Source organism: Rhinopithecus roxellana, chromosome 14, assembly GCF_007565055.1.
Source record: "Rhinopithecus roxellana isolate Shanxi Qingling chromosome 14, ASM756505v1, whole genome shotgun sequence".
Lineage (NCBI taxonomy): Eukaryota > Metazoa > Chordata > Mammalia > Primates > Cercopithecidae > Rhinopithecus > Rhinopithecus roxellana.
The window spans coordinates 11003269-11011481 of NC_044562.1; the positions used below are offsets into that span (position 1 = coordinate 11003269).

Genomic DNA, 8213 nt, shown 5'->3' on the forward strand with positions numbered 1-8213 from the left:
CACAAGTCTGTATGCACATGTCTTTGTGCAACTCAGGGCGTGTGTCCATTTGTGTGTGTATCTATGGGTTATCTGTGGGTCTAGCTCTAGTTCTGCGTGGTCTGGCACAAACTAAGGTGTCAGGATGTGAGTGGGTGTCTGGTGTTGAGGGGTTGGATAGAGTGAGTAGGCTACAAGTGAATATGACGGGAGGGTGTGATGACAGTGAATAGATGCTTTCGAAATCATGAGGAAGAAAAAGACGTGGGACACACTGGTAGCTCTAAAGGTGAATCCTGAGTCCTGTGCCACTGGGGGCCAGCTTTAGAGCCATGACATGATTTATTGATCTGTAATTGCTGTGGGAGAGTGGCTTTTTCTGGAGGGGCAAGCATGAACCACGTCAGTCCCACCACGGGTCGCCTTGGCACGCTGTGTTTATTGCCCACATTACTCACTGTTTTGTTACCTGAAATACATCTAATTCCTATTAATAACGAGCACTGTAGGGCATAAGTTTCATCATTAGCATTAAATGACTTTATTGCAGGATACAAAGGAGCTGCCTGTGATGTGTGACGCAACTGCTGGCGCGAGGGCCTCTGGAGAGCGGGCGTGTGTGCACACGAGCACGCACACACATGAGCGCTCTTATGTCCCGGTCATTGTGCAATGAGGGTGTGTATCACAGGCAGACAACTTTTCTTGCACACTTACAGCACCTCCTGAAGCGAACGTTTTGCTTGCTCGGCTTACCGATGGGGTGCTGGAAAGGCCACTGTGCCCCTAATTGGTGTGGTACCCCAGGCCCAAGACAGGAACTTGTTTTCCTGAGAGTCTGCACAGGCCAAGTGCAGGGCTAAAGGCCTTCAAAAGTCTTACCCGAAAGAAACCCAGGACCTATCTGTGGGTAGCAGTTGCAAGCCTCATTTTACATGTGAGGAAACTGAGACTGAGACCTGCCTAAGGTGTGCAGTGGAGCAACTGCTTAAATCCAGCCAGGCCTGGCCCTCTATGCTCCTCCACGTGAACCTGAACCTTTCTTAGGTGCTCTGTCCCTCATGCTCCCAGTCAGTGGGGCTGGCTTATCCTCCACTCCCTGCCAACCTCACAGGGCACTTTAAGATCAAGGAAGATGAGGTATTGGCAACACGGGAGACTGCAGGAAGCGTGATGCACAGATTACCTGAGCGGGTGTGAACTGCTGTTTGGGAGCTTTATGACTGAGATTACTCATTCTCCGTGCTTTTTCGTTTTGTAACAACTTTGTATCTTTCACTAATGGCCGTGAGAGTCTCCCCTCTGGCCCCTGACGTTATTACTAAGAACTGATGTCAGAACCCAGTTGGGGCAAGTGGTCAAGGGGCTTGGCGGAACTGCTCTTCTCCTGCTCCCCAGGTACACACTTGCCTTTGCAAAAACAACTCCCTATTTGGCAAAAGGCAGTGTTTGCCCTGGGACAGGGCCTTGCAACCCCACGCCAGGCCCTGTTTATTCTGGCATAAGCCACGGTGGTGGCCAAGCGCTCCAAGTTTATTGAACTTCCTGGATTTCTTATCACACAGCCTGCTCTGCCAGGGAGCAGGTGAAACGCTGATATGTGCCCAAGGGAAGATATTAAGGGGGCTGCAAACACCACCCCTGTCCCCCGAGGAGCAGGCAGCACTGGGCAGGGCTGCTGGGGCCAGCGGGGGCAAGGTTGAAGGGGTAGGTCAGACATGGGGATAAACTTTTCTTCTTAACCTTGCTTGAACCTAGGCTCCCTGTGGCTGAATTCCCATCCCTGAATTCCTGGTGGTCTCTCCCTGTCCAGCCTCCACATCTTTGCCTGGGTCTTGCCTCCTATTTGGATTTCCTTCCCCAGTCTCTTCAGTTGAAATCCTACCTGCTTGGTAAAATAAACGAATGACGGAGTGAGCTTCGAGGCTGGAACTGGTAGGTGACGGACTGGGTCTCTCCTACCACATTTTCCTGTGCATTTCCTGCCTGTAGGCACTGATGCTTAGGGGCTCCTCGGGATGCCAAAAGGAGTCCTCAGGGAGCCTCACGGAGCTTGGGAGAACTTCACACAACACTGTGGCTGCAGAAGGCTGGGTGGTGGTTGCAGGAGTGAGTGGGTGTAGGGGGAGGGCCTTCTAGGGTTATGGATGGGAAAGCCCTTGCTCCCTATCTTCCGGCTCTGTGGCCTTAGGGAGTGGCCCCAGGCTGCTTTTGCCTGAGTATAATGAGTTTCACGGCAGCCCTTTCTTTCTTTTCTTTTCTTTTCCTTCCTTCCTTCCTTCCTTCCTTCCTTCCTTCCTTCCTTCCTTCCTTCCTTCCTTCCTTCCTTCCTTCCTTCCTTCCTTCCTTCCTTCCTTCCTTCCTCTCTCCCTCCCTCCCTCCCTCCCTCCCTCCTCTCTCTCTCTCTCTCTCTCTCTCTCTCTCTCTTCTTTCTTTCTTTCTTTTTGAGATGGAGTCTTGCTCTGTCATCCAGGCTGGAGTGCAGCGGTGTGATCTCAGCTCACTGCAACCTCCATCTCCCAGGTTCAAGCGATTCTCCTGCCTCAGCCTCCCAAGTAGCCGGGATTATAGGCACGCGCCATCATGCCTAGCTAATTTTTGTATTTTTAGTAGAAACAGGATTTTACCATGTCGGCCAGGATGGTCTCCATCTCTTGACCCCGCGATTCGCCCGCCTTGGCCTCCCAAAGTGCTGGGATCACAGGGCGTGAGCTACCGCGCCCGCTTGGCAGCCCTTTCTTTGGAAGGCTTACTGTCTACGAAGCACCACCGTGAGTGTGGCAGGTATCTTTTATCAGAGCTTATGTAGGCCTAAGGGGACTTCAGAAAAGTGGTTGGCCTTCGATAGCCTTTGCACTGTAATTGCACTGTAATTGCACCATTCCTAGTAGAATAGAATTCTTGAGTCTCCTTCATGTGCCTATCACACAACAAACCCACCAGATGCTATTGTTTATCCTCTTTGCAGGTGAGGAGATTCATCGAGATGATGCCAAGGACCCCAGGTCACACAGCTGATGGTGGCAGAGTGAGGGTTCAGCCCAGGCTGGGTCTTTCCTCTCTGCAGGCCGAAGGAAGTTCCTCCTTCTCCATGCCACGGGTGCTTCTCCACGCCACGGGTCCCACTTGCTGGCCAGCAGTTCCCCAGCCTGCCTGCCCTCCTGTGTCTGGGGGCTGTGGCAAGCGGGGCCTCTGCTAATGTGGAGTGAGCTGAGGCATACCTTAGGGTCCCTGATCATTGTCTATACTCTCTTGATCCCTGTCATGTTTGGGAAGACCCTGTGATGGTGTAGTCCACTGTTTTCCTCCAGTTGCAGGGCACAGCCATTGACAGACACATCAGCACCTATATCTGAGGGAATGAGTCTCAAGCCAAGAACTTTGATGCGGGAGAGCAGCAGGTCCAGGTTGGGTCCTAGAGTGGCCACACTGGGAATTCAGGCTTATCGTCAGAATAAGGAAAGGCCGTGCCTTGGGGAACAGAGAGAGGGAGGGAGCAATGATTAATTAGTTCCCACTGTACACAGGGACTACGAGGATTCATTATGGTGCCGTCTCATTCCATTCTCTCAACAACCTTGTAAGAAAGGTCTTGATTTGATCCCCATTTTGCAGAAGAGGAAACGAGGCACAGGGGAAGTGATTTTCCCAAGGCCACACAGCGAACATGGCAGATGTAGGGGTCAACCCAGGCCTGTGACAGCTTTCTGATTTTGATAGTGATAGCTCCCTACACTGGGAACATGGTTACCAAAGGGACTTATCTTCAGGCAGAGCCAGAAGAGAGGTCTGGGGAGAGAAGGGTCATTGTTCCCATGAGTCAGGGGCCCTCAGCTCCAGGCCAGCAGCCGGTCTGGCCCTGGCAGCTCCTGCTGCCCACCTGGTATGGCCAGAGGCCTGAAGGTGCTTCAGCGAGGTTAGTCAGCCCAGGTGAGTGGCAAGCAGGCACCCACCAGGAGGTCTGCCTCCACCTTCTGCACTTCTGATGAGAAAACAACCTAAGTAGTGCATCTGCCTCCGTCCTGAGCCTCCGCCCGGGGTGCATTACTCACAGCCCCACCGGACCCATCACCCCCTGGGAGGAGCTGCCAGTTCGGCTGGCCCCGTGGGCCATGTGTCTACAGGGGTGTGTGGAGGAGGGGCTGGGCAGCACCTAACTGTTCATATCCCCTCACTAGACCTTATGGGGGTCCAGGCATTCAGGGACATCAGGCTGGACCCGGGCACCTCCAGCCTTGTCTATTAAACAGGAATAAAGTTATTTGGCTTCACTTTAAAATTAAAATTATGTTCTTTAGAGAAAATTGGATAAAACAGTGAAATAAAATAAAGAAATAAAGAAAAAATAAATAAAATAAAATACATAAAAATAATTTACACAGAGAGAAGAACTGGGTTCACTTCTTCCTGGCCCTCCATATATGTGTATTGGATGGTTTTGCATAGTTGATGCGATCGTCCCCTTTACTGTGGATGGAGTGCCCCCAGCTTCCCTGGGCCTCATTCATTTACCTGCACCTCAGCCTGAGACCTGTCTGACTGCAGAGCCCGAGTTCTGTACATACTCTTATAATTCCAAGTTTTGTACTTAACATCTCATCAGAGGTATTTCCTCTATGATAAGAAATTCTGTGTAAACATCAGATTTAACATCCGAACGTTACTCCCTTGAGTGGCAATTCTACACATACAAGATCCTGCCCCCGAGGCTGGACACCACAGTTACTTCTAATCTGTTACCATTGTAAGCACGCTGAGATCAATGACTCTGGCTACAAATATGTATTTCAGGTTCTTTCCCTCAGGCAGCTGCTTAGAGGTGGGATTGTGAGATCAGAGGATGGGGGTACCCCATTTGAGTGCCTGATTTCACCTGGCTGGGCAGACCAGCCACAGTCCAGCCCCCTCTCCACCACACCTAGGGTGGGTGAGAAAGTGGCTTCAGAGGCTCCCCCTGGCCCAGTGCAGAGCCCCTGTTTTGATGCTGAGCACACAGTTGAGTTTTTCCTGGGGAGCAGGTGTGATGCCATCTGCCATGCCTCTGGCCTATTTGAAGACGCATCTCAGAGAAGCAAAGCCACTTACCCAAGGTCACACAGCCGGAGCCAGAACCCAAGAAACGTGGCATCTCACACAGGATTTGCAAAGCACCTGCCACTAATTCTTTGGACACTGCAGTGGACTTTCCTCTGGGGCTCAGGATCCACGTGCACTGACGTCCTTCCTGCAGCATCTTGGGAGGTGTCCACCAAGGCTGAGTTTTGGTCCACCCGCTCCTCTGGCCAGTCTCCCTCTGAACATACTTCCCGCCTCTGCCTATCACCTCCTCCTGGGCTGCTGCAGTAGCCTCTGCCAGCTCCACCCGCACCCAGTCTTGCTCTATTTCCCGCTGAGCAATCAGAGTGACCGTCAAAAAACCCAAATCCCACGGTGCCACTCCCCCCTTCACTCTGAAGGCTCCTCTGGCCTGGGGGTGAACAGCAAACTCACCTGAAAATGTGCAGAGGAGGTTCCAATCCGGCGGCATTGGATTCAGTTCCCAACCTGTGCTAGGCACGGGGCCGGCATTGTAGTGAACCAGACACAGACATTAGAGGGAAGGCTGGATTCCTTAGCCTGACTTACCAGCGCCTGCATCCTCCGTCCCCCGCCTCCTCCTCTGTGGCCTGCTGGGCTCCAGCTCTTGGCCTCTCTCGGGCCACTCAGGCAGCCAAGCCCTCTCTGGCTCACAGGCTTTGCAATTCCTTCAGCTTAGAACGTTCTTTCCCTCTTTCCCTCTGGCTGCCTCCCTGCCTCCCTGCCTCCCTGCCTCCCTGCCTCCCCGGAGGTCTCTGCACACCCAGGCGTCCTCTGCACTATCTTCATCAGCATCCCACCAACACCTGCCCCACAGCTTCCCCAGGAGGATTCTCAGTCAGGAGCATTGGAGGTTTTGGGAGAGAAGGAGTTGGGGGAGTAAACTTACTGATAATTTTTCTGTGTTTGGTAAATATTTTCACATTTGGCTGGGCGCGGTGGCTCACGCCTGTAATCCCAGCACTTTGGGAGGCTGAGGTGGGTGGATCATGAGGTCAGGAGTTCAAGACCAGCCTGACCAAGATGGTGAAACCCTGTCTTTACCAAAACTATAAAAATTAGCCGGGCACAGTGGCAGGCCCCTGTAATCCCAGCTGCTCAGGAGGCTGAGGCAGGCGAATTGCTTGAACCTGGGAGGCAGAGGTTGCAGTGAGCCGAGATTGCACCACTGCAGTCTGGCCTGGGTGATAGAATGAGACTCCATCTCAAAAAAAAAAAAAAAAAAAAAAAAAAAAAAATCACATTTGCTTTAAAAATCCAACAAAGGCAGCACACCTAGTGAGGAGAGTTATGGGACATGGACACATCTAAGTTGGTAACAGCTTTTAATTTCCACGGATTATCCCTAGATAGTTGGAAATCCTTCCAGTTCTCCTTCCCTAGATAGTTGGAAATCCTTCCAGTTCTCCTTCCCTACGGTTTCAACAAGATCTTTTTAAATTAGTTACTTGGCTGGGGGCAGTGGCTCACACCTGTAATCCTAGCACTTTGGGAGGCTGAGACTGGTGGATCATCTGAGGCCAGGAGTTTGAGACCAGCCTGGCCAAGACGGTGAGGCCCCATCTCTACTAAAAAAAAAAAAAAAAAAAAAAAAAATGCAAAAATTAGCAAGGCATGCTGTTGCGTGCCTGTAGTCCCATCTACTTGGGAGGCTGAGGCAGGAGAATCGCTTGAACCTGGGTGGCAGAGATTGCAGTGAGCCGAGATCCTACCACTGCACTCCATCCAGCCTGGACAACAGAGTGAGACTCCATCTCAAAAACAAACAAACAAAAAAATCACATTTGCTTTATAAATCCAACAAAGGCATCACCCCCAAAGAAGAGAGTTATGGGACACTGGACACATCTAAGTCAGTAACAGCTGTTAATTTCCATGGATTATCCCTAGATAGCTGGAAATCCTTCCAGATCTCCTTGCCTAGTTTCAACAAGACCTTTATACATTAGTTACTTGACCGGGGGTGGTGGCTCGCACCTGTAATCCCAGCACTTTGGGAGGCTGAGGCAGGTGAATCATGTGAGGCCAGGAGTTTGAGACCAGCCTGGCCAAGATGGTAAGACTCTGTCTCTACTAAAAAAAAAAAAAAATGCAAAAATTAGCAGGGCGCGGTGGTGCACACCTGTAGTCCCAGCTCCTCCGGAGGCTGAGGCAGGAGAATCACTTGAACCAGGAGGCAGAGGCTGCAGTGAGCTGAGAACAAGCCACTGCACTCCAGCCTCGGTGACAGAGTGAGATTCTGTCTCAAAAAAAAATATAAAAAAGCGGGGCCGGGCGTGGTGGCTCACGCCTGTAATACCAGCACTTTGGAAGGCTGAGGCAGGTGGATCACCAGAGGTCAGAAGTTCAAGACCAGCCTGGTCAACATGGGGAAACCCCCTCTCTACTAAATATACAAAAAAGTTAGCCGGGCATGGTGGCGGGTGTCTGTAATCCCAGCTACTTGGGAGGCTGAGGCAGGAGAATCCCTTGAACCCAGGAGATGGAGGTTGCAGTAAGCCGAGATCACACCATTGTGCTCCAGCCTGGGCAACAAGAGTGAGACTTCATCTAAAAAAAAAATTATATTAAAAAAAATTAGTGAGCTAAGAGGCCTTTTTCCTTCTGTGTTTGGTCTTCTGTGAACTGAACACACTAACCCCTGCCCCAAGTCCCTCTGGGGTTCCAGTGACACCGCTTGGAAAAGCTCTTGGCAGAAATCTGACTTAGAGCTGTCTTGCTGTGGACAAGGCCTGGACCTCCAGCGCAAGGTGGCCGTGCCACTGACCCGGTCCCCTCTTAACTGGCTCTTTCACTGGCTACCAGCTTTTCAATAGCTGCCCTACTCGCACCTCTGCCCCCTCCCAGTTCACATGCAAAGGAGTTAGGAAGCCAAACTCTTGCTGTCCCTATGTGCTTCTTAAGACTTCAGTGCAAAGAGCTCTTCCGCTGGGCCATCCCCTTTTCCTCTCTGCTGAAATCCTTGCTCTCCGCGTTCCTCTCTTCATTATCATCGGCAGAACAGAAAGGTAAGTTAAGCCACGTGTGCTGAAATGTGGTCTAAGGGGAACATCAGCGCAGAGAGGGATGACGGCTAATACCTGCCCCCTGAAAACTGACCAGCCGCCAGGCTCCAGCGCGGGAGTCTTTCTTCATCGGCCCAACGACAGAAAAACATT

At 51.5% G+C, this 8213-nt stretch overlaps 1 long non-coding RNA gene across 1 annotated transcript; it reads left to right on the forward strand.

The window, feature by feature from the left end:
* Window positions 1-589: 589 nt before the first annotated feature.
* LOC115893279 lies at window positions 590-4273 on the forward strand. Its single transcript, XR_004053268.1, has 4 exons — window positions 590-657; window positions 1738-1914; window positions 2590-2763; window positions 2948-4273. It is a non-coding gene; the product is annotated as an uncharacterized LOC115893279 (long non-coding RNA).
* Window positions 4274-8213: the final 3940 nt, after the last annotated feature.